The sequence below is a fragment of the Canis lupus genome, chromosome X (genome assembly GCF_011100685.1).
Source record: "Canis lupus familiaris isolate Mischka breed German Shepherd chromosome X, alternate assembly UU_Cfam_GSD_1.0, whole genome shotgun sequence".
Classification (NCBI taxonomy): Eukaryota; Metazoa; Chordata; class Mammalia; order Carnivora; family Canidae; genus Canis; species Canis lupus.
Genome location: NC_049260.1, coordinates 34,872,511 through 34,898,910, shown reverse-complemented (window position 1 = coordinate 34,898,910; position 26,400 = coordinate 34,872,511). Strand labels below are relative to the sequence as shown.

Below are 26,400 nucleotides of genomic sequence, written 5' to 3'. Positions count from 1 at the left end.
TCAGAAGGTGATCACAGGGGGCACCTAGGTGGCTCGGTGGGTTAAGCATCTGCCTTTGGCTCAGGTCATGATCCCAGAGTCCTGGGATTGAGCCCCACATTGGGCTCCCTGCTCAGTGGGGAGTCTGCTTCTCCCTCTGCCTCTGTCCCTCCCCCTGCTTGTGCTCACTTGCTCTCTCTCTCTCTCTGACAAATAAATAAAATCTTAAAAAAAAAAAAAGGTGACTCCAAGTACAGTGAGGGAGGGGAGAAGTGAGACAGAGATGGAAGCCAAATCACAGGGATGTTGACCAGCAAGTTTGCCATTGGGAGCAGCTGAGGCTTGATCCCCCTGGAAACACCATGAAAGGCCATGTGAGATATGCTTCAGAGCACACTCTGCAACTCCAAACACCCAGCCAGGGGCAGCCAGGTCGAGGATTTCCCCCATGGTACTATCTCCATGGGATTTTCAGGTTGCATGCTTACAGAAAGATCTCTGATGCCAAAGAAAGCCCATAGGTCAAGAAGAAAAGAGAGGAGGGCACTATAGGCATTCCAGAAACAGCTCACAGCAGCTGCAAGTGAATGCAGGGGTGGGCTGAGGGCATATAGAGATGGGCATCAATAGTGCCTGCTAGAGGTGCCTGGCCGGCTCAGTCTTGATCTCGGGGTTGTAAGTTCGAGCATGCGAGTCTTGCTCTTGGGGTTGTGAGTTCGAGCCCCATGATGGGTGTAGATGGGCAGATGCAGCCGGGGGCTACAACACCAAGAGACCTCTGGGTAGCATGAGGGAGCCAGAGTGGATTTAATGAACCAGCAACCATAGCAGCTTAAAAAAGGTCACCAGTAAATGCATTGAGAAGAGAGGGTGTAGAAGATTGTGTTTCGAAAATGTCCTCAATGATATTTATGATTTAGCATACTCTTCCAGAACCACCTTGCCATCCCCCATCAAAAGATGACTTTAGGGGCACCTGGGTGGTGCATCCAACTCTTGGTTTTGGCTCAGGTCATGATCTCAGGGTCGTGGGATGGAGCCCCTTGTCAGTCTCCCATGCTCAGCCCAGAGTCTGCTTCAGGTTCTCTCTCCCTCTCCCTCTGCCCCTCCCCTCCCTCAAATAAATAAATCTTTGTTTAAAAACAGAGCAATGAAAAAAAAAGAGCAATGAGTCTATATCTCTCTCCTCTTGAAGTTGGGCAGGTCTTTGGGGCCATCTTGACAAACAGAATGTGACCAAAGTGATGCTGTATGATTTCTTAGGATTGGATCACAAATGGCAGGTTGGCTTCTCTCTCTTTCTCTCTCTCCCCACCTCAGTCTCTCCCTGACCCCCTGCACTCACCGTCATAATCCAGCTGGCATGCTGTGAGGAAGCCCAGGCCACAGGCAGAGGCCAGGTGCAGCTCTTCCAACTGACAGCCCCAGATGAGGTCCCAGACAGTACTCAGCATCAACTCCCCCGAGGCCTTGCAAGGGGTGATCCCAACCCCCAGCCTTCAACCACCGCAGCTGATACCAAGTGGAGCAGAGATAGCTGTCCCTGCCGAGCCCTGCTCAAGTCACAGATTTTATGGGGAAAATAAATGCTGTGTTTGTTTTGAGTTTTACGGTGGTTTGGTATGCAGCTGGAGATAGATAACCCGAAGGGCAGAAGTCAGTGGGTACCAGTAGCCTTCCTGGGGCCAGGACCAGGACTCAGCCCAGGATTACCCCTGGGGAGAAGCGAGGGAGGAGGTGGATATGAGGAAGAACCGGGTTCACCCTGCAAGGGGACCACCTTTAAACTTAGAAGGACTTGAGCTGGTTTGAATTGGCACGCTGACATTCTCCACCACCAGTGGAAATGTGAGCTCAAGGGCCAAGGTCATTTTAATTTCAAGAAAATAAAGAGCATTAGTCTTTGCATACCAGACTTTGTGACCAAGCAAAAATTCCGACCCACTTTACAGTTGGGGGCTGGGATGTGTCCAGCCACAGCCCCGACTCCAGCCCATGAGCAGACACTAAACTCACAAAGACGAAGCCTGCACTGGTCTTTCCAGCAAGAAATCAGGATTTAGTGGTATCAAGTCTCGGGCCCTAGAACCAATAGGTCTCTAAGTTTGTTCTGCTACGCCCCTAGCCATCCTGAGGCTTCTGGCAATGAGAGAAGGGGAAGGATCAAGTGCAGTGTGGAGAGCCCGGTCGAGGTCCGTTGGGGTGGGGGTGGGGGGGCGGGGCGGGGGGAGGAGGAGGCACACGCGCGTGCACACACACGGTGGGTCGGTCGAGCTGCTCAGAGGGTCACATGCTGGCCTAGTCTCTTTGTGGACAATCCAGGCAGAAGGCAGCGGCGGATGGGCCAGATGCGCCTCCAGGCATCCCCAGTCTTCCAATTTTGAGACAGATGTTTTATGACTCAAGAGTTTTGGGAAAGCAATCTTGCTTCAAATATTCCTATTGTAAGCTACATCTGAAGTTTTTACAAAATAGGCTTTTTCTTTTTTTTTCTTTCTTTTTCTTTTTCTTTTTTTTTCTTTTTTACTTTAAAATACCTGAAAGGCTAACTGTCCCCAAATATGTCTTGGGAACCCTTTGGCTGGCTCTACATGCAGGCTGAACAGCACTGTATTTTTTCCCTCCTCAAACAAATTAGGTGCATATTCTCAGGAATAACACATGGTTGCCATTAACGCTCGTGATGTTTGGGGTTTGGTGTAAACCCACATTTTATCCATTGAACGATTTCTTTTTTCCAAAATAGTGAAAAGAACTACAAAACACAAAAGCAATTACATGATTTAACTTTCCATCTCGGTCAAGCCGTGATTAAAAGTGGAAAATAATACTGGCACTTGGGTTTCTCGCTGGAAAAGCCAGAAAAGGAAATTTGTTGTGATGGTTGTTTTTTTGAATGCCATAAACTACCAGCGAAGAGAAGTGAGGCTGGAGATTCCCAACAGCGCAAGAAGCTGAGACAAAAGGCCTGTCTCCTGAGTGACAAGGGATGGGTGACGACTTGGGTCCTAGAAAAATGTGAGATCTCACCATGATGCTCCAGATTCTTGTTTAACCTCAGGTGCCTCATTTACTTCTCGTAAAATCCAAGAAGGCTCACTGTGATATTGTCATTTATAACAAGAAATGGGCATTGGGTCCTCACCCCATTCTGGCCCAGAGCTCCTAAAACCCTTGGAATTTCTTAAGCCCAGAGAGTGATCAAGATGTCTTTTGTTATGTTAATGAGGCGACTTTTGGAAAGCCCCAGATCACCTAAGGGTGGGGGCTGGTCAAGAGGAATCAGTGAAGTGATTAAAGGGTTGGAAGTTGCATTCCCAGCCCCTGACCCTGAATCGGGGACAGAGGCTAGAGGTTGAGTCAATCACAAATGGCCAGTGATTTGATCAATCAGGCCTAGGTACTGAAGCCTGCATAAAAACCCAAAAACGGGGCAGCCTGGGTGGTTCAGCGGTTTAGCGCCTGCCTTCGGCCCAGGGTGTGATCCTGGAGACCCAGGATCGAGTCCCACATCAGGCTCCCTGCATGGAGCCTGCTTCTCCCTCTGCCTGTGTCTCTGCCTCTCTGGCTCTGTGTCTCTCAAGAATAAATACATAAAATCTTAAAAAAAAAAAAAAAAATATATATATATATATTCCGGAGAGCTTCCAGGGTTGGCAAGCACTTGGAGATGTGGGGAGAGTGGCTCCCCTGGAGAGGGCATGGAAGCTCCTCATCCTTTCCCCAAACCCTATGCTTTTCCATTTGCTGCTGTTCCTGAATTCTATCCTTTTGTAATAATCCAAGGATCTAGTAAGTGAAATGTTTCTCTGAGCTCTATGAGCTGCTCTAGCAATTTAATTGAACCCAAGGAGGGCATCATTGGAACCTCCATTGTACAGCTGGTTAGTCAAAAGCACAGGTGACAACTTGGATTTGTGACTGGCAACTGAGATGGGGGAGGAGGGCGATCTTGTAGGACTGAGCCTTTCCCCTGTGGGATCTGACACTATCTCTAGGGAGGTAGTGTCAGACTTGAGTTGAATGTAGGACCCCCCTCAGCTGGTGTCCAGAGCATTGCTTGTTGTTGGTGTGAGAATCCCCCACTGTCCCCACAAATTGGAATTGGGATCTGGACATTCCAATAATGTTTATCAATGAAGGGTAAGAACCGGCTCCTGATCCATCAGCCAATCAAGTATGAGCTCTCTGGATTCCCTAAAGGATTGGTTGTTATTGTTGTTGTTGTTGTTGTTGTTGTTTTAAGTTTTTTTTCTTTTTTAGGTAATCTCCATACCCAGCGTGGAGCTTGAGCTCATGCCCCCAAGGTCAAGAGTTGCATGCTCCAGTGACTGAGCCAGCCAGGCACCCCTCTTAGCAACTTCCAAATATGCAAGACCGTATTATTAACTATAGCCATCATGCTGTACATTACATTCCCAGGTCCTCCTCATTTTGTAACTGGAAGTTTGTACATTTTGACTCCCTTCACCCATTTCACCCATTCCCCACTTCTGGCAACCATGGACTTGTTTTCTGTATCTATGAGCTTGGGGTTTTGTTTGTTTTCTATAGACTCCACATATAAGTGAGATCATACAGTATTTGTCTTTCTCTGTCTGATTCATTTTACTTAGAGTATTCTCAAGGTCCATCCATATTGTTGAAGATGGCAGGATTTCACTCCTTTTATGGCTGAATAATATTCCATTAAATATATATCACATTCCCTTTAATTATGGTGTGGTTTATGTTTACACTTTGTTTCAGCCAATAGTCTGGGCCTTCCAGTGATCAGATTGCCATGGACAGTTCAGAAATAGGTCCTACCTGGGGCACCTGGGTGGCTCAGTTGGTTGAGTGTCCGACTCTTGACCTCAGCTCAGGGCTTGATCTCAGGATTGTGAGTTCAAGCCCCGCATTGGACTCCATGCTGGATATGGAGTCTACTTTAAAATATATGGATATGGAGGGGCACCTGTGGTCTGCCTTTGGCTCAGGTCAGATCCCAGGGTCCTGGGATGGAGTCCTGAATCAGGCTCCCCACAGGAAGCCTACTTCTCCCTTTACCTATGTCTCTGTGTCTCTCATGAATAAGTAAATCAATTCTGCTAAAAAATTAAAATTAAATTTTAAAAGTTTTTAAATGGGTCCACCCAGATTTCTCAGTGTTTCTTGTCTTATTTTACTACTGATATTGGATGTGGGGTGGGTTTTTTAATTTTTTATTTATTTATTTTGAGAGAAAGAGCAAACGAGGGGAGGGACAGAAAGAGAATGAAAGAGAGAATCTCAAGCAGACTCTATGCTGAGCAAGGAGCCATCCCACGACCCTGAGATTGTGACCTGAGCCAAAGTCAAGAGTCTGACGCTTGGCTGACTGAGCCACCCGGGCGCCCCTAGGGTATGTTTTTTAAAAGTTGGATTCATTTGATTGTTTGAGAGGCCAGGAATGAGAAGGAAGTTTCATATCAAATATAGAGGCACTCAGAAATATTAAAAGAGAATCTCTGCACCTCTGCCACTCTCAATTTTCATGGCATTCAGCATCTGAAGAGCTGCTGGAGTAATTAACCTGTTTAATTCCTAGAGCAGTAAAAACTGCTTTCTGTTAGAAGACATAGAAACCTCCACTAAAACTGGCTTCAATACCGATTGGGAGATATCTTGGTTCCTATGACCTTAGAGTCCAGAGGTAGAGTTGGCTTCAGGCACGCCTTGATCCAACGACGTAGAGTCCCGTGCTCTAGTACCTCCCCATTTCACTGACCTGCTTTCCGAGGCACAGGCTTCTTCCTCAGCTTTGCTCCCTGAGGCAGACACCATTGATGCCCCATTCCTTATCCCCTCGGCCTGCCTGAGTTCACTACAGCTGTGGGAGACAGTTAATTATACTCACATGCCTTCCCTTCCTCCAGCATATCTCCAATGCTCTACCTGGATACCATCTTCTGCAACAGGGGAGCTGGAAATTGATGCTGAGAAGGCATCCCCTCTCCCTGCAGCCACATATGTGGCTTGCACTGTGTTTCTATCAGACAGTGCAGCTATAGACTCTATAGAACTACACACTGTACGCCGAATCTGGCCAGCAACCTGTTTTTGTCAGTAAAGTTTTGTTGGAACCCAGCCACACCCATTCGCTTATATATTTTCTGGAGCCTGCTTTCGCTGCAGTGGCAGAGGTGAGCAGTTGCAACAGAAACCATGTAGCCCACAAAGCCTGAACTATTTTTTTCTCTGACCCTTTAGAGAAAAAGTCTGTCAATCTCTGATAGAGAATACTGACCCTAGGAATATTTTTAGGCTGCAAAAATATTACTGGTTTTCAGTAAACAAGAAAAGTTTGGGACACCTGGGTGGCTCAGTGGCTGAGCGTCTGCCTTCAGCTCAGGGCGTGACCCCGGGGTCCTGGGATCCAGTCCTGCATGGGGTTCCCCACAGGGAACCTGCTTCTCCCTCTGCCTGTGTCTCTGCCTCTCTCTCTCTGTGTCTCTCATGAATAAATAATAAAATCTTTAAAAGAAGAAGAAGGAGGAGGAGGAGGAGGAGGAGGAGGAGGAGAAGAAGAAGAAGAAGAAGAAGAAGAAGAAGAAGAAGAAGAAGAAGAAGAAGAAGAAGAAGAAGAAGAAGAGGAGGAGGAGGAGGAGGAGGAGGAAGAAGAGGAAGAAGAAGAAAAGTTTAGTATTTTTTGGAATATGTGAAAAATATATATTTAATATGTGTATATGCACATCTTATATGACTGGTGTGTGTGTGTGTGTATCTCTTGGACCAGGACATTGAAGTCCCTGCTTCCAAGTGATGACTGTCCCCACGTGAATTGTGGTTAAAATGAAAAGTGTCTCTAACAAGCCCTTAACAACATGCCAGAGAATTATTTAAAAATATTTTTTTGGGATCCCTGGGTGGCGCAGCGGTTTGGCGCCTGCCTTTGGCCCAGGGCGCGATCCTGGAGACCCGGGATCGAATCCCACGTCGGGCTCCCGGTGCATGGAGCCTGCTTCTCCCTCTGCCTCTCTCTCTCTCTCTCTCTCTCTCTGTGACTATCATAAATAAATAAAAATTAAAAAAAAAATAAAAAAAATAAAAATATTTTTTTAAGATTTTCTTTATTTTTTTGAGAGACAGAGTAAGGGTTGGGGGAGCTGGTAGAGGGAAAGGGAGAAGGAGACTCCTTGCTGAGCAGCGAGCTAGACCTGAGGCTCAATCCCAGGACCCCGAGATCGTGACTGAGTCAAAGCAGACACTTAACCAACTGAGCCACCCAGGAGCCCCTAAAAATTATTCTTATTAGACTTAGGATGGCAAAGTAACCTGCCCAAAGTCACACAGCTTATAGGTAATAGAGCCTGCTCTCCAGTCTTTTTAAAGGAAACTATATTAAGGACGCCTGAGTGGCTCAGCGGTTGAGCGTCTGCCTTTGGCTCAGGGCGTGATCCTGAGGTCCTGGGATCAAGTCCCACGTCGGGCACCCTGCATGGAGCCTGCTTCTCTCTCTGCCTGTGTCTCTGCCTCTCTTTCTGTGTCTCTCATGAATAAATAAACAAAATCTTAAAAAAAAAAAATACAAAGGAGACCGGGCTTCGGAAGGTTACATAGCACACCTGAATTTACACCTCCAGGAAATTGTAGGGCTGGAATTTGAAGCCACTCCTGGCTCAACCCATCCTGGACTTTATTTTTTTTTTTAAGATTTTATTTATTTATTCATGAGAGACAGACACACAGAGAGGCAGAGACACAGGCACAGGGGAAGCAGGCTCCATGCAGGAGCCTGACATGGAACTCGATCCCAGGTCTCCAGGATCAGGCCCCAGGCAGAAGACGGTGCTAAACCGCTGAGCCACCTGGGCTGCCTCCATCCCCGGACTTAAAAAAAAAAAAAAAAAGTAAAGGAAACTATCTTAAACCTCCCAAAGAAAAAAGTTACCAAATAAAATAAAGCTGATATAATGTACCTATTAGTTTAGTGTGCCCAGGACACATTTTCACACTCCTTCTGATATTGCTTTGATCTCAGGGTCATGAAATCAAGCCCCACATCAGGCTCTCCACTCTGTGTGGAGTCGGCTTAACACTTTTCCTCTCCCCCACCCCCCGTCTCTCTCTCTCTCTCTCTCAAATAAATAAATCTTAAAAAAAAAAAAAAAAAGATGTAATCCTGGGCTCTTTATTCCACATACTATTGGTATCTAACAGGTTATGGCAAGATGCAGCACCATAAAACAAGCATTTTATCATACTCCCAGATTCTGTGGGCTGGAAATTCTGATAGCACAGTGGGGATGGCTTGTCTCTGCTCCTCAGTATCTAGATCCTCAACAGGGAGAACTCAGTGATGGGGAAGGGTGGGGGATGGAATCATCAAGGGGCATCTTCACTCACAGGTGGTGGTTGACGTTGGCTGTTAGCTGGGACCACAGCTGGAGCTCTTCTTCACAACACTCTCATATGGCCTCTCCCCATAGTTTGAGCTTCCTCACAGCGTGGATCTCAGGGTGGTGGGGTTGGGCCCCACGTTGGGCTCTGTGCCAGGCATGGAGCCAACTTGAGATTCTCCATTTCCATTTCCCTCTCCCTCTGCCCCTACCTGCCCCCTCTTACATGTGCTCTCTCTTCCTAAAACAAAACACCCAGAAAATATAGATTCCGTCTCTCAATGGGAGGAGTATTGAAGTCACATTGTAAGATGAACATCTGGGATGGAAGATATTCTTGATGCCAGTTTTTGAAAACAGAACCTGCCATTTTTTGGTAGCCATGTGATCTGAAAAAAAAATTTTTTTAAAAAGGCCAATTGCGGGATCCCTGGGTGGCGCAGCGGTTTGGCGCCTGCCTTTGGCCCAGGGCGTGATCCTGGAGACCCGGGATCGAATCCCATATCAGGCTCCCGATGCATGGAGCCTGCTTCTCCCTCTGCCTGTGTCTCTGCCTCTCTCTCTCTCTCTCTGTGACTATCATAAGTAAATAAATAAAAATTAAAAAAAAAAAAAAAAGAGTCTCGTGCTCAACCCGCTGAGCTAGCCAGGTGCTTGTAGCGGGTCTTTAAAAAAAAAAAAAAAAAAAAAAAGGCCAATTGCCTCAGTGATAGAATATGGAGAGAGGATCTAGCAGGTGTGTGGTCCCCTGTGCCAATACCTAAGGCCCTGATTCCTATATTCACTCCTTAGATGTTAGAAGCTACCCCAGTCATCTGACCTGAAAGATTTTCTTCTTGTTTCAACAACTGTAAGTGGGTTTCTAACACTTGCAACCCTGAGTCCTAGCTGATAAAATAAATAATTGCCCATGTTGAGACTGAGAGACTTTGTTTGCCAAAGACACATAAACATGGACACAAGGTAATGCACTAAGTGCTGTGGGGGTGGAAAGGGCAGCATGATGAGCACAACATAGCCCTGAGTCACCCACAGGGGGTTTTACAGGCTGTCTTGGTCGGCTTGGGCTGCCATAACCAAATAGCACAGACTGGAAGGGCTTAAAAAACAGAAATTTACTTCTCACAGATCTGGAGGCTGGAAGCCCAAGATTAAAGTGTCAGCAGCTTTGGTTTCTTCTGAGGCCTCTCTCCTTAGCGTGCAGTTGGCCATCTTCTTGCTGTGTCCTCACATGGCCTTTTCTCCTGGGGTCTCTCTGTGTCTCCAAATCTCCTCTCTTAGAGATGCCTGGTTGGCTCAGTGGTTGAGAGTCTGCCTTTGGATCAGGTCGTGATCCCGGGGTCCTGGGATCGAGTCCCACAGCGGGCTCCCCACAAGGAGCCTGCTTCTCCCTCTGCCTGTGTCTCTGCCTCTCTCTTTGTTTCTCATGAGTAAATAAATAAAATCTTTTAAAAAGTCAAAACAAAACAAATCTCCTCCTCTTATAGGGACACCAGTCAGATTGGATTAGGGCCCACCCCAATGGCCTCACCATAATTTAATCCCGTTTTTTCTTCTTCAAGATTTTATTTAAATTCAAGTTAAGGGGCAGCCTGGGTGGCTCAGTGGTTTAGCACCTGCCTTCAGCCCGGGGCATGATCCTGGAGACCCGGGATCGAGTCCTCTGTCAGGCTCCCTGCATGGAGCCTGCTTCTCCCTCTGCCTGTGTCTCTGCCTCTCTTTCTCTCTCTCGGTGTCTCTCATGAATAAATAAATAAAATCTTTAAAAAAATTTCAGGTTAAGGAGCACCTGGATGGCTCAGTGGATTAAGCATCTGTCTTTGCTCAGGTCATGATCCTGGAGTTCCTGGGATCCAGCCCTGCATTAGGTTCCTCACTCAGCAGGAAGTCTGCTTCTCCCTCTACCCCTTCCCCTTGCTCATGCATTCTCTTTCTCTCACTCTCTCTCTCAAATAAATAAGTAAGTAAGTAAATAAATAAATAAATAAATAATTCAAGTTAATTCATATATAGTGTAGTATTAGTTACGGGGGGTAAACTAATCACTTTTTAAGGCCGTATTTCCAAATGAAATCACACTCTAAAGTCTTGGGGAGTCAGGGCTTGATATATGAATTTTGAAGGGACACAATGCAGCCTTTTTGGGATGCTAATCATGAGAGACTGGTGTTCGGCAAACATTCACTTGCCTCCCTCTCCCTCTTGGGGTGCTGTTTCCCCTGCCCCACTGACTTTGGGTTTGACTCTGTGACTTGTTTTAGTCAATGTATGTCAGCAGATAAGAGGCCAGCAAAGGCTTTAAGTGTGCTTGCACCATTCAGCATGACTTTTGCTCTCTGGTGATCTACCATACGCCAAGAATGCCCCCAGGAAGTTGCTGGTTCAAGGAGAATGAAGAGACATGGGAGCAGGCCTGGACGCAAACTCCAGAATGAGCCAAACTCAGCTGAAATCAATAGAACAAGCCTCCCACCCATGAGCAGGAAATGAGCATTTTAAGCCACTGAGGTGTGGTGTGTTTAAAAGTTTTGTTACACAGCATGATTGCACCAATAACTAACCAATGTGATAAGTAATAAAGTAAATTACTACACCATGTAGATGGAAAGCTCTTTCTCTATGCTGAATTTCATTTTACCAAGGATTCCGAATAGATATTATTTCTTTTTGTCTAACGATTAAACCGATAAGCCATAAATTATTTTGATTGTCTAACATATTTGACAGGGAAGGGAAGTTTTTCCCAAACACGTTGCATATGTTTTCACTTTCAGGAGGATTGTTACTATTTCATGAGTGTCAGCAATGTGCTAAGTGCTGACCTGGGAATCCAGGAAACGCAGTTTATGCCCAGAAACCTCAATACTGGAGTCACCTAAGGACCATCAGACAGATGAGGTCATGAGCTAAGAATTCCTTAAATATGTGAAAGGATTGTGAGTAATTATGTAATTACACTGGTGATTAGAAGTCCAAGTTCACATACCATTAATCTCAGGTATGACTCCCTACATATTTTCAGACTGACATTTTCAGACTTGCATGGCCCTGGTTTGTCCAGTTTCTTATTTCTTTTTAAAGATTTATTTATTTATTGGAGAGACAATGAGAGAAAGAGAGAGTGAGTGTGGGTTGTGGGATGGGCAGAGGGAGAGAGAAAATCTCCAGCAGACTCCCCTTGAGTGTGGAGCCCAACACGGGGGTTGATCCCACAACCCTTGAGATCATGACCTGAACTGAAACCAAGAGCCAGACGCGTAACAGAGTGCACCCCCAGGCACCCCTGTCCAGTTTCCCATTTCTGATCCTGTGAATCTGCTCTGCAAGTTGGAAGTACGTTTCACACCCGACAGGGTTCAAACACTGGCAGCGCCATTAGCCACTCTTTTCCTAATAACCTGCCATGATTCGAGATTTGCAATCAACGGCATGGGATTTTGAACATGAGTTGGAATTACACTTTATATAGTCTCCAGATCATCTGTTTGCATTTATTTGGGCTCACCGGTTTCCAATGCATCTGTAAGCAAAGGTCACGACCTCTTGAAAAGGGCTCTATGGAAGGAAAAACAGCAAGTCTACGTGTTGAAGTAAAAGAATTTGGTTCACAAAATAAAACTAAGGCAACAGAAGGCAAAGGGAGTTTCCACTGTTTGAAAAGGGGCTTTCTCAGCACAAGCTTGGAAAAAAAATGTTGATGATTTATGCAAATGAGAAAGGAAATGTGCCCCGAGGGATCTTGGCACAGAAGCTCAAGTTGGAATTCTGAATTCAAGGCTGGCGGTGTCTCTGATTCACTCTGTGACTGGGGCTGAGCCATTTAACCTCTCTGTTTCTAAATACCCTCATCTATAAATGCAGGCTAACAACGCTGTTCTTCCTGCCCCTGAAGGGGAGGCAGTAAAAATGAATGAAATGTCGGGGAATTACTTCTAAGAGCCATCGATTAGAAATACAGCATATGGTCTTAATGAGAGCTTGTTTCTGCCACAAATTTTTTCCCGCTCCCTATGATCACTCCAGCTAGAGTGCACAGAAATCAACTTCTCTCCTCAGCTATCTTCACATGCTGCTCTTAAAAATCACAGAGGTCTTTAAAACAGAACTCCTGCCTCTTCTGGGTATGCATTATGAGGCCGTGGCTCCTGGCTCTTTTCTACACAGAGCCACGCAGCCCGGATTTTCCGAGACGGTGGTGATTTAAAATATTCTGTCCCATTGTCAGACCATGTGTTGGAACATGTGTCGGATCACGTGTCCTGATCATTGCTTCAGAAAATATGGTCGCTCACACCTTCACAGGAAAGGAAGCACCTGCTTGCTGCCTCAAGTCCTCTTTGGAAACGGATGGGAATAAGCAATAAAGCCATGGAGAGACCAATTGATTGATTGAGCAGCAGATATATACATAAGGGCGGGGGAGAGTGTTAATTTGACTCAACCATTACTACGTGCCAGGTGGGGTGGGATGAGTTATGTATTTATTAAGTAGCTAAGCTTGCGCTGGGCACTGGGCTAACCACTGCACTTACCGAGAGTGATCGACAACATCTCGGACCTTGGCAGCTGGCAGTTCAGTGAGGGAGAAAAACAGGTAACAATTGACCAGGGAAGGGTTTGCTTGGGGGCTGTAGAGAAAGCGAGGACTGTTTGTGGGAATGCAGGGAGGGCTTCATGAAGGTGGTGACACCATGGCTGAGTACTGAGGGAGGAGGAGAAGTTAAGTGGTGGGCTGAGAGGGGGCAGACATTCCAAGCAGGGGGAGGAGCCCAGCAAAGACCTTATGGTGAGTTCTGTTGGTGCCTCACCCATGTCCCTCTGCCCACCCTGGAAGGCACCTGAAAGGACTTCCCAAATACAAAGAGGACTTCCTGAAACTCCATCAGAGAGAGTTCTCTGGCCTCTGAAGCATGTTCAGCTGGCCACCATATGTGTGGGCAGATCCTAAGTGCTTGGCTTCCCAGAAATAACCCTCAACTAATGCAGAATGGAAGCAGGGGTGTGTTGGAGCCGTGGTACTAGCTCTGGAGAGCCTGATTGTTACATATTCAGAAAATTTGCAAGCCAATTGTTAAACCATTGCTAGCTTAGAATCAGCCACAGTGGGAATATTTATATCATGGCAATTGGCAAACACTACAAATTGAGACTTTCTTTGTCCTCCCAGAAAGCTGGTTTACCAGCACACCACTGGATGGGAGTCGGTGGATAAATACTCCAGCTTCTTCACTCCTCAAGAGGACAGTTCTGAGGGGTGTGCTACACAGGATCCCAGAGAGGCATCAGTGGGGATCGAGCCTCCTTGGCCACATCAGCAACCTACTCACCAATGCACCCTTTATTGGCCTTTCTCAATTCCCACTCCTTCACTGTGCTTCCTGAGATCACTGCTCTTATGCCCCCAAATTCGTGGCTCAGGGTCAGCTTTTGGAGGTACCCAAATTAAGACAGTAACAGAGCAAGAGAGCATGGACGGTGTGCATCAGTAGTGAGCAGGACAGTGATTACAGAGGGCTATTGTACCATTCAGAGGATGCTGAATCTAACAAGGTGTCTCAACATCTTGAAGAAATTTAAATAGGGAAAAGATGGCAAGGATCAAGGTTGCTTTTTGGGAAGATAACCCCAGGAGCTGTGTAACAGATGGATGCAAAAAAGAGCAAGACTGGAGGCAGGAGAATGGTGGCGATGTTTGCACAAGCAGATGGGTGTGCTTAATACCACTGAATTGTACACTTACAATGGTTAAGATAGCAAGTTTTTCTTTTAGGACAGTAAGGTTCACATTATGAGATTGCACCATAATAAAAAAAAAAGTGGGAGGAGAAAAGATTAAAGATGGGACAGTTGAAGACTAGGTCAGTGAGACAGTCCAGGGAAGAAATGGTATGAGGGTGTTAGACAATCATGGGAGGTGCCATCCATGTAGACCATGATGTAGTTGTGCTCACCACAGCACTGCTTATGGACAGAGATCTGGGCGTGGCCAACATTGTAAGGGTGGATACCAAAAGAGGAGGTTGGGAGAGAAATCTGGAGGGAAAAGAGGACAAGACACAAAGGAAGATAGTTTCAAGGAAACCAGAGTAAAGGGAACGTCAAGGAGGAAGCATCACCAGTGCCACAGGCCAAAGAGCAGTGGTTGTGAAAATTAAATAGGTAGGAGTTTAGTATCTGATATAAGTTTCCCATTAAAACCCCACAAAAGCCCTATGTTAAATGGCTGAATTCCTTTATTAAGTCTAATAGCTGGATTATGAGGCTTTTTTGGATTTCTATGTGCACAGCCATGTCATCTGTGAATGACAGTTTCAGCCCTTCCTTTCACTTTGGATGCTTTTTATTTCTTTTTCTTGCTTTATTGCACTGGCTACGACTTCCAGAATAATAATGAATAAGAGGAGTGATAGCAGATGTCCTTCTAGTTCCTGATCTCTGGAGGGAAAGCTTCCAATATTTTACCACTAAGGATAACGTTCAGTGTAAGTTTTGTATGTACATACTCTTTATCAGACAAAGGAATTTCCATTCTCTTTTAAGTCTACAAAGCATTTACCTCATGAATGAGTGTTGAAATGTATTTCTGGTTTCTCTGGCTGACCCCAGGAAAATTACTTAAAACTGTAAACTGTAAAATGACCTCTTGCTTTGGCATTAGATACGCCTGAGTTCAAATTCCAGCTGTACCATTTTCTAGCTGGTACTCTAGGCAATTCAATTCAGTCTCCTTATAGAGAAAATGGAGATAATTATAGTCTCTCCCTCATAGAAACCTGAAATTTTTGTGTGTGTGTGTAAGTTTGAGAGAAGCAGGACTAGGGTTTAACATCCAAAGCCCAAGGACTCAGACGCCTGAGTGGCTCAGTGGTTGAGCATCTGCCTTCAGCTCAGGCTATGATCCTGGGGTTCTGGGATGGAGTCCCACATCGGGCTCCCCACGGGGAGCCTGCTTCTCCCTCTTCCTATGTCTCCGCCTCTCTCTCTGTGTCTCTCATGAATAAATAAATAAAAATCTTTAAATAAAAAACAAACAAAGCCCAGGGACTTAGCTCTCAGATACTCTGCAGTAGCTAATGCTCCCAAGAGCTTTTCCATCTCCTGCTCCTTACCCAGGATCTCTCGGAAGCCTTCTTTTTTTTCTAAGATTTTATTTTTATCAACCCCACGTGGAGCAGAAGAATCACCACTCCTAGTCTTGCTCCGATTCCTGGCTCACAAGACCATGAGCTACACTAACATGGTTGTCATTTTGAACCACCAAGTTGGGGCTGTTCACTGTGCAGCAAGAGATAACTGGAATATCTACCTTACGTGTTCAGTCTTCCGTCCTGGAAATGCGCCAAGCAAACCTGTCTCGTGCTCAAACCTATGACATCCCTCTTGGTTGACCCTATTCTAACCACTCAAGTTAACCAGATTCAAATAAGCAGTTTTTAAGTACTGAGAAAACAGTGAAAGAAGGAAGTAATTTCACTCTAAATTTCCTGCATGCTTTGTGCCTTAAGCTCCTCCATCAACAAGAAAGGGCATAAACATAATTCTCAGAGCAGCCCACCAAGCTAGTACCATTATATCCAGTTGTTTTTGAAGGCTGAGAAAGTGAAGGCTCAAAGAGAATGACTAACTTGCCCAGTATCGCACAGTCTGTTAAAAACCAAGCTTTTTTTTTTTTTTTTTTTTTTTTTTTTAATCTTGGTTGGGGAACTCATAGCTGGCAATCAGGGAGACCCATTCATAGTAGCACAAGGAACAGAAGAGAATTGATAAGAAGAACAGAGGAACACAAGCACAGCCAGGCCTCCTCGGGGGCAGGACCTGGGCACCGGAGCCCCTCCAGGAAGCCATCTCTGCCCTCGCCGAGGCCCCATAGTTCTGAAGGCGCTCTGTTACTTACTGCACTTCTTCATTATTCTCTGCCTTTCTGCAGACCGCCTTTCCCCCGCCTGGCATACACAGGCTGGAACACAATGGCCCCACGGTCAGGCAGGACTGCCCACAGAATTTGCAGGGCCCGGAACAAAATTAAAACACACGGCCCCAGTCAAGGGCCGGGAAGACAATCTCCCTTTCCCGCCTCTTTCCTGCCTCCACTCAGGGATCACAGCCACCACGCTGGGACACACTCGGTGCCTGTATCCGCGGTGGGCGGGAAGCCCCTGCCAAGTTGCCAGCCAAACGTGCTGTGGCCCTCCCAGCCTCCCTACCCCAAGACGCCATGACCTCCCCAGTGTTAGCCCCCGAGTCCCAACCAAGATGGTATGAGGAGGGCTGGGCAGCATTGGGAGTTGGGGAGCAGGCATCAGAGAACCCCCCTCGGGGGAGGTACCCCAGGAGGTGAGACCATACAAGAGCCGAGGCTCCCCGCCCCTGGCTCATGCTCCATTGTCCCATCAGGCTTCACCTACCAAACATGAATTAGAAATGATATTCTTCAGCATAACAAGATGGCAACTGAGCGTGGGGCCCTTCTGAGCCAGGGGGCTACGTGATTGCGATGGTCACACACAGTGGAGCCACAGCCCCGGCCCGACTGATCAACTTTCTCTCCCAATCGGCGGTTCCCAGGAAAAAGAAAAGAACCGGCTCAGCCAGCGGCAGGCTCCACCTGGACCTACAGCCACAGTGAAGCCTGCTGGTGTCCCGACCCTGGGGAAGAAATAAAGGGCCACTTCCCAGAGAACCACAAAGCAAGCCAGGAACAGAGCCCCAAAGGTCCCTCCCGCACCCTCTCCTACCACCTACAAAGTGCTTTCCTGCCATCTGCCATACACTCTGTGAGTAGATGAGCAGAGGTGGCCAGTTGCCTATCCCAATGGCCATCCCTCCTCTGCCCTAGTAATAGGAGGTGGCCATGAACCCAAGCCAAAAGGCGACACTTCTCAACCTCCCTTGCAGCAAGAGGTGGCCAATAAGACAGAAGTGGAAATCACTGGGTGACACTTCTGAGAAATCTTTTTAAAGGAGGCTGATTCAAATGGAGGGGGGTGTCCCTTTTGCCTCTTGTCCCTCCCCTTCTTGCTGCTTGAAAGATTTTTAAAGCAGTGAGTGGCATGATCAGATGGAGGAGGCAAGTCTGGGGATGGTGGGTCCAATTGTGTCACGAAGAGTCCTCAAGGCTCTGAATTAAGGCAGAGGAGTAAGAGTATAGGATAGATGTCACAGATGGAGGACCCACAGGATTTGATGGCGGGGACCCCACATCCTGCACATTTTGTGCACCAAGACAGTAGAATGTAAACTCTGTGAAGGCAGGGCCGCTGGATCTTCTTACCTTTGCACGCCCAGACCTAGCACAGTGTCCAGCACAACGTGGGAGATCCTGAAATATTGCCCAATAAATGAACAGAGAGAATAAATGAAAAGCGCTCCAGAAGGAAGCGGGCTCAAGGGGTCAGAAGCATCCATGCACCAAGAGGAAATGATTCTCAAGTATTACTTCTCTTGCAGTGTGCCACTTGTGAGTGCCCACCATCCCTACACTCAGACCCAGGCCAGGTTGCTTGGGGGCCCGGGGGAGACAAGCCCTAGGAATGCCACCCTGCATCATGCTATTCCCAACACTGGCTCCGACGCGGTTTGTAGGCCAAGTTAATGCGACTGTTTCCACAACATCACTTCCTCTGCAGCGTGAGAAAAGAGGAAGAAAACTCGCTCTGTGACTCTCCTCTTCCCCCAGGGAAAGCACAAAGCTGTTGGAAACAATGAGGGCAGCCCTGTGTAAAGGGGAGACTTTTGTCTGTGCAGTCAGGGGTTGCTGCGCCGGAGACTTCCTGCAGGGACATTCGGCAGCTTTGCAGAGAAATAAATGCTCACATTCAGAATGACCAGCCTAGAACACTTTTATGAGCCTTTTCTCCTCCCCAGGCTGTACACAGATAATAAATCAAATTAGCATCCTGAACCTCCCGTTCAGCATCACTTGTCACCCGTCCCCCTGCTCAAGGGGTAAGTGAGTTTCGGCAAGGCTGTCCTCAGCTACAATTGGGCCCACGTGAGATTGAGGCTGGTGGCCTCTTTGGAAATCATCTGGTGCTTCCAACCTGGGCTGGCCACGAGCTGAGGTCACAGGGTCTTGCTGGTCACTCCAGACAAGATTGTAAAAGAGGCCCCCAAAACCCCAGCCTTATAGTCAAGACCGGGTCGTCACTTAGAAAATAAATGTTTTCATTTCTTGGTTAATAATCCTAGGAGTATGAGCCAAAATAGACAACTGTCAGAAAGGGAGGGAGGGAGGGAGGGAGGGAGGGAGGGAGGGACAAGAGAAGGGGGAAGAACAGACTATATCAATAATCAGAAACAGAGACTAGGCATTTTCTTCCTCCATGTTCTGCCTAATATAGTGACTTAGACCGCAGAGGCATGCAACAGATGTTGGAAGGATCAAACTGGAAAGGAGAAAGTTTGCTTTCAGGTAACTGGAAGTGAAACTGGTCCTCGTTTACGCATTGCCCAATCAGTAGCATAGAAGGGACAACTGGTCAGGTTTAGAAAATTAGGAGGGAAGAATAACAATACAGTATAAAAGTACATTCTATGGGATTATCTAAATAGACGAAACAAATTTTTTTGGTCGCATCCTCTGTTAGGGGCCACCGGAAGGAGGGGGACAGCACAGAGGGCCAAGTGGCAGGTCTCCAAATGGCAGCTGTTGGTCCCACTGATGAGCATCTCAGAGCTGTCTGCCTTCAGACAGATGTGGCCTCACAGCTGGTGAGGGCGGTGACTGTGTGATGGTGGTGGTCCTGACGTGGTCCATGAATTCAAAAAAGAACCACTGAGCTGCAAACCATGCTTCCCCAACCAACCCGCCTGTGGAAGGGAGGCCAATGAGCCATGTTTGGTGGGTATACACTCCTTCCTTCTTGCTATATGTTCTGAATCACCTCAAATGCGGTTCCAGGCTGCCTGACCCTGAGCAGAAGCCTCCAGAGAAAGAACACGGTGGGAGAGAAATGGCTGACACCAAGTAAAAGCTGCTTTGGGTATGTGCCCCAGCAAGTTCAAATGCTGCCAGGCTGATTGGCTGGGAGGGAGGGGTGGGAGGTTAACATATTTTTTAATAAGTTTCCTGTTACCTGCTAACACTCAAAAACCAGAGATTTTATTAAGGCAGGACAATCATCTCGGGAGAAACAATAGTCAAGGCTACTTTCTGGAAAATCACTTGCACCGATTCTATCAATCATTCACCCACTCATTGATTCCACCAGCATTTGAGTGACCACTAGGTGCCAACCACAATGCGTCCTGCAAAAACATAGAGCCCGCAAGTGAATACTAGCTTTTGCAGATGGGTCTTTTTGATTCCAAGGTGAGAGCACTACAGCATAATGTTTAACCACCCTGGACTCTGCGTGACCTCGTTCAAATTCTCACCAAGTCATTTAACTAGCTGGGTGATCCTGAGCTAGTTATATAACTGATCTTTCTCTATGCCTCAGTTTCTTGATCTGCGAAGTTGGGGGTTCTGAAATACTAGCACAAAGCGGAAGTGGGAGCTACTATTCATTACTTGACGCACTCTCTCCATCCCACTCCAGCTCTGATCGGTGCCACGGGCCCACCGCTGGGTAGTATGTCTGAGGTTGACCAGGCCCTCTGCCGCTGGGCCGTGACCCTGGAAATCGGGTCAGACACTAGTCAAGGCGGCATGTGCGTGTGTATGTGTGTTTGTCTGTGTGTGGTGGCAGTGGGGTGGTTTCTTTTCGCGCTGCTGCAAGCATTTCCCCGGGGCCTCCGGATAGTCTAAAAACTCACTTCGGAGGAGAGGAAGGAGCGTGTAGTGGCTCTTTCGATCTGAGACACCCCCTCCTGGAGAAATCACCCCCTCCCCCCAGCCCAGCGCGGAGTGAAATCTTAGAAGCCGCGGCGGCTGGGTTCGAACGGAATGCCGGAGTCGGTGGAAGCAGGAGCTGGTCGGCCCGAAGGTCAGCGAGTTGTTTTGAGTTCTCGTACCCGGAAGGGGGGGCAGGGAGGGGAGGACGCCAGGGCCCGAGAGACCCCGCGTAAGAGCAGAAATTGTTTGTGCTCCGGAACAGGCAGCTCAGCGGAAGCCACGACGGGGGCGGGTCACGTGCGGCGGTGGCGGCGCAGCTGGCGGGGGAGCCAGGCTGGGACAAGGGCCCGTCCGGGCGGGGGTGGCGGTTTCGCAGCCGAGGGTAGAACCGGCGTGCTCCGGACGCTGAGAGCGAACGGCGCCCCGAGCCCCGAGCCCCGAGCCCCGAGCCCCGGGCGAGGCGGGCGCGGGAGTTACGGGGAGGAGCGGGGGCTGCTGGTGCGGGAGCCCGGGTGCTCGGCGCTCCGCGTGGTGCGGCGCGGGCGGGACGAGGAATTGCTGCGGGGGGGGGGGGCGGTGCGGAAGCGGGCCCCCGAGGCCGGAGTGGTGATAGCGGGACCGACGCGGAGACCGCGCGGGCGTCCGAACCCCGAGAATGGAGGCGCCGATCTCGTAGTCGCCGGCCTTGTTTTCTTCTTGCACGCAAACCCCGGAACGACCGGAACCGCCATCCCTGCCTGCGTCCTTGGGGCGCCCCATTCCGCGTGGAGGAGGCTGCATCCCGCCGGGCGACTCCGGGCGGGGATCGGCTGAGGCTATGGCCCGGGAGGGCTGCGGAGGTGGCTCCGCGGAGGGTGCGAGCCCGAGCCGTGGTGCACACGACACACACGCCTCCCCCTCCCCCGGAAGAGCCGGCGAGTGAAGGCGCGGCCGTCTCTGGGGACTCCCCGGGGGCTTGCGAGCGTGAGGCGGCCGCAGAGCGGGGGAGGGTGCTGTAGAGAAACCATCGGCCCACCTTGAAGACAGGAGTGGCCTCGTGGCCAGGGGTGAGGAGTCTCACGCTTCCCCAAGCGGCGCGCGCTACTCCAGCGTGGGAGGGAAAGGACACAAACTTGGCCACCCGCCAGAGCCCTTGAAGACGCCGGACTCTGGTGTCCTCCCTCCCAGCCCCGTGGCCTGAAATGTATCCCACCGCCGCCGCCGTTGCCCACGAGGTCCAGGTCCGAGGCCTGGAAGAGTGGGGCTGCGTGGTCAGGCCTCGGACGGGAAACCCACCCACGTTCCTCTCCGGCGCCACGCGAGGAAGGCGCGGAACAGTTGTCTCGCAAAGTTTCCCGCGTCCCCTCACTGGCCCTCCCCCCAGCCGGGGAAGGGCGACTTTTCCGGACGTGGGGCAGGGGAATGGCCTCGAAACGGGGAGAGGTGCTAGTTCCTTTTCCCGAAACCGGGACGCAGGAGAGGGACGCTGGCCGCCAGCGTGTCAGTGTCCCCAGGGTGGCGGCGCTTGGCCCGCTGCGACGTCTGCTCGGGGTCGTGGGGCAGCGGGAGCTGTGCAGAGTCTGGGACGACGTGAGACGCCATTTGCATTCCCCCCTCCCTCCTGCAGGTTGGCGGGGGCGGGGGTGTCGCCCGCCGCGGAAGCGTATTCCTGGCAGTGACACTGATTAGATGCTGTGTCGGTACGTGCACAGAATCGGGGTGGGCCTTCACCTCTCCTGTGCGCATACACTTTCTGTTGGAAAAGTTGCAGTCCCCCCCCCCCCACCCCTCCCCTGCTCTCGCCGCACAGCTGCTGTCTCCAGGGCGGAATTAGGCGAGCACGTTTGCTCAGCCGGAGGGAGAGAGGTTCGCGCCGGCGCGGGGAGGCCGCCGGGCCCGGGCCGCGAAAATCCAGCCCTGGCTTTGCGTCGAGCTGCAGAGTGCGGCGCTTACGCGCGCCGGGCCAGCGGAGGCCTGGTTTCCATCTGCCCCTTTTGCCTCCGTGTTAAGTTCGCCGGGGAAAACCCAATGATCCGTGCAGAGCCCCTCGGAGGAGAACCCACCGCCCCCCCCACCCTAGCCCGATCCTGACCGATGGAAAAAATGACAGTATAGGTCAGAGCAGGCTGCCCGCGAGTATTAATGCGGCCGCCTCCGTTCCCGGTGCTTGGGGAGGGTGGGCGCCTCGCCAGGAAACCGCCGAAGGGGAAGTCACGAGGGCCGCCTGCCCCTTCCCGGGCTAGAAAACGTGGATTCTTAGAGAGACTAGACAAATGTGGTCAGACAGCGACGGGAACTTAGCCTATCTCAATACAGGTCGTCCATGTATCTTTCGAGCAGGATCATTTTTTTTTTAAATCGAGTACACGTTGAGTCAGTTATAAATACTAGGAGAACTGGTTAATTACTAGATGCGGATGAGAACCTCGTTTTTTTGCCTAGTATTAAACGTATGCGCAGGAGGTGCTGGGCTGAGCACGATGTATCTTGGCACGGCCGTGTGTGTCCTAACAAGGCGCGCTCCCCTTTTTGCACTGCACCGTGGAGGACTTTTAATATAACTCTAAAAAGGGATTTATTTTAGTTGTAGTTTCTATTTGGAGGTTGCTTACTCCTTGCAAACTCCTGTCTGGGATTGTTTGTACTTACTAGTAGACTGCCCTGGGTTTGGGCTTTTAAAGCCCAAGTTTTTTCTCAGCTTTTTCTTTTCCTGCGAACGTGCAGCTGGATGCGGGGAAACCGCCCGCCCCCTCTCGCGTCGTCCCCCACCCCCCGCAGCCAGACTTGTGCTGCCACCACCTTTAATCTCTCGCTGGCGCACCACGCGGCCTCGAAAGAGGGGAAATGTGAGCTCTCCGGGTGGCGCTCGAGAACTGGAATTCTGACATAGGGCTGCGGCTGTGTTTCGGGCAGCGGCTTGGGGGCCGGAGGCTGTAGAGGGGAAGCCCTGTAGGTGACCCTGAGGCTTCGGGGGAAAGACCTGGAGGCAGCCCCGTCTTTGTCTTCCCCCGGGGCTGGCAGCCTGGCACGCACAGTTCCGATAAGGATCAACCAAGAGGGAGAGCGCACCGCCAGCACATTTCAGTGATTAGGCAAACGCCTGCAGCCACGTAAGGCAAAGGCCATTTGCGTTGTCTCTGAAAAGGAAAAGGCTGTCCCACCTAATGAATTATGAGTGACCCAGAGAGGCCCAGCCTGGGAGCCAGGGGCACTGAGGCCTCTTCGGACCCTTCTTTGCCCCAGCTCCAAACCATCACACAGGAGACCCCATTTCAAAGGAAATGGGAAGCTTCTTGTAATTAGATATCTGACCAATTCTATGGACATAAATAGTAGTGCATTTATGTGTCCCTAAATGAGGCCCAGCAACTAGGCCTGCCACATTCCAGGCCTGGACCGGTGTTAAACTCTGGCTAAAGTGCATCCCCAGAGGATGTGGCTTTTGCCCAGCGCCTCCAAGAACTGATTTATAGGAGGTGGCTTTGAGCCATCAAAAAAAAAAAAAAGAGGAAAGAAAGAAAAAAAAAAGAAAAGAAAGGTGGCCTGGGAGAGTCTACTGGAGGTCCTCTTTCCACTGGTGCTGTTTACCCAAGGCCTCAGGGAGAGGATGGTGGGTAATGGTGCCTGAGCCCTGGCAGAAGCTTCCCATTAATCCAGTCTAAATGAGCACCATTAAAGCGCACGTTCCTCCCTACATCACCACCACACACTCAGGCCTTTAAGGGAAAGTGTAGCTCAGACAGTTTGAGCCCATCTTGCCTTCTGGCCTTTTCTGTTTGGCTACTAGTGCCCTCTCCTCCCTGCCCAAATCCCTGCCTCCATATGGACCTTTGGGAACTTTAACCTGGCCGTTTTCAAAAAGAGAGTACCGAATTATAACAACAAACACATCATAGCACTGTTTGAGAGGCAGTGCTCTAGGTGTTTTACATGTTAACTCATTATCCTCAAGACAACCCTGTGAATTAGACACTGTTGTTGGCCTCCTTTTACAGATGAGGTCATTGAAGCTCAGAACTGTTCAGCAGCTGGGCCAAAGCAACACAGTTTAGGATAGGGCAGGGATTGCCCCGAGGGAGGGAGGCAGAGCTCTGGTGCTCTCCAGTGTTGGGTAGTGAAGGCGAGCCCTTTGGGGGATGTTTCGGGGTCGTCGGGGTCGACTGCCTGAACCCCTACCTTCTAAAGGAAAAAGTTAAGGAAAGAGTGGTGAAGGCCCAACATCTGGCCCTTATTTAGCAAAAGAAAGTTTCGGGTCTTCATACAGAAGCACGTTATTGTGGCTCCGCGTTGGAGAAGGGGTCAGAGAAGGCAGTGCAAAGGCCCCATGCCCGATCTTGCCGCATAGCATCCGGTGGTCACGACTACCGGAGGTGACTGGGGGCTGGGAACAGCCGATTGCGGAGGAACTCCTTATCACAAAGTGTCAGTGGTCTCGGGAGGCGGGGCTAAACGGACGCTTGTGGGGGCGGCTCGATCCCTGGGCTCCTCCCGCAGGACTGGATGGATGTCTTAGCGCAGCCCGCAGTTCCTGGCTCCCCTCCTCTTGAACCGCCAGTCCCGGGCCTGGAGCCCCATGGCGGGAGGCTGGAGAGGCCAGCCAGTTAGTCCCCGCGGGGATGGCTGGTTGTGGGTTGCTCACACCCACCTTGCCTCTCGTAAACACGGGACACCCTTTCCGGGCGAGAGCGCGCGCAGGCACACACTCACGCGCGCGCACGCGCAAGCACGGGTTCCAAGCGCACAGCCGGCCGCCCGGGCCTCCGCCTTCCCTTCCTCCCTCCCGCTAGGGCGCTTCGGAAGCCCTCGGCGGTTGTGTGCTGCGCCGGCTGTGGAGTCAGGGTGGAGGGGCCGAGGTGCCTTCCTCTTCCCGGGCACCCGTGAGCACGCCGCACCCCGGGGCCCGCAGCCAGGCCTGTGAATCTCCCCTCCACCCCACCCCCTCCTGGCGGCGGCTGGCGGGGACCTGTGCGCCGTGTTTCCTAATGGCGGGGGCGGGGGGAGGACACACACACAATGGGGTGAGCGCGTGGATGGGGTTGGGGATAAATCCCCTTTCCCGCCAAGGCCGGCTTGGCCTCCGGCCACCGCTAATAGGAGTCAACCCTGCAGGTCTTGTATTGGCCGCAGCTTGACGCCCCTGCCCCTGCGTGCCTGGGCCGGCGTGAGGGTGTGTGTTGGGTGGGGCTGGAGGGTTCGTGGTCAGAGCCGGCGCTGGGCGATCAGATCTCCACCTCCTCCAGCCTTTACTTTCTGCACGCGACGACTCGGCCCGGCTGCCCTGGCCACCGCCGGGGCCGCAGAAGGGCAGGCCGGCCGGCCTAGCCGCCCCTGCGGCGGTTGAGAGCGGCTCCGAGGGCCCGGGCTGGCCGCCGAGCGGAGGGAGGGAGCGCAGCAGCCCGCGCGCCTCGAGGCAGAACACACGCCTTTCCCGGAACCTTGAAACCCAGGGGAGCCGCTGCCATCTTCGCGTGACGAGCAGCGAGACGCCGGTGATTAAGTGTTTCTTTCCGGCTCCCTCCCCGGGTTGCGGCTCTCCTCCTTTCCACAGGGCTGGGAGAATAAAACCTGGAGAAAAACACAACTGCGCTCTCTCCACTTGCACTCCACGTCCCTGCTGCGCTCCCAGGGTGCTCGACGCGAGGTGCCCTCGGGCTGCCGAGCCAAATATTGAGGTCCGGGGCCACATGCCTCAGTTTCCATCGGCCCCGCCCCAAAATCGAAGAGTCTAATGGGGGGGGGCACCCGTTTCCAAAGCCACCCCATTCCCCCCCTCCCCATCTCTTCTCCTCCCAAGGGGATTAAACCTTAACACAAGAATCCCCCACCCACACCAGGGACTAATCCTGCCGCCCCTCCTGGGATTAACTCGGCTCACAGGTCCATAAAACACTTCCGGCGGGGCCAGAGGGTCTGTCTGCAGAAACACTTTAAAATTGTCCTCCCGGGTCTGCAGTCGGAATTAACTTGGTGGAGGCAAGTGAGTAAACAGGAGGCTGTAAGAGCCGATCCGGGTGGTTTGTAGGCTGGAGAGGAGCTGCCCCAGATGGAGGCAGTGGGGGGCTGCCTCTGCCGGAGGGTGGCCCGGTAGATGGAGCTCAGAAATGGATGCGGCATTTGCTACAAGACACCGAACTGGAGGAGGGTGGGTGCAAGCAGGAGCAGGCCGGGGTCATCTGGCTTCTGGCCCTAGTTCAGTGAGGAAGATCAGATCCCTAAAACTTGGGGGGCGGAGGGGCTCAGGCTCCTCGGCTGCCAAATGGGAACAAGGGCGGTGACCCTGCCCAGCTCAGGTGGGATTCTGGGGCC

General features: G+C 50.5%; 1 protein-coding gene across 1 annotated transcript in view; it reads left to right on the top strand.

The window, feature by feature from the left end:
• The first annotated feature begins 20,140 nt into the window (after nucleotides 1-20,140).
• Nucleotides 20,141-26,400, top strand: part of BCOR (BCL6 corepressor) — a 114,181-nt gene continuing 107,921 nt past the window's right edge. Inside the window, exon 1 of the mRNA XM_038587181.1 lies at nucleotides 20,141-20,266. The gene's annotated coding sequence lies outside the window, so the exon portion shown is untranslated. The remainder of the gene's footprint in view (nucleotides 20,267-26,400) is intronic.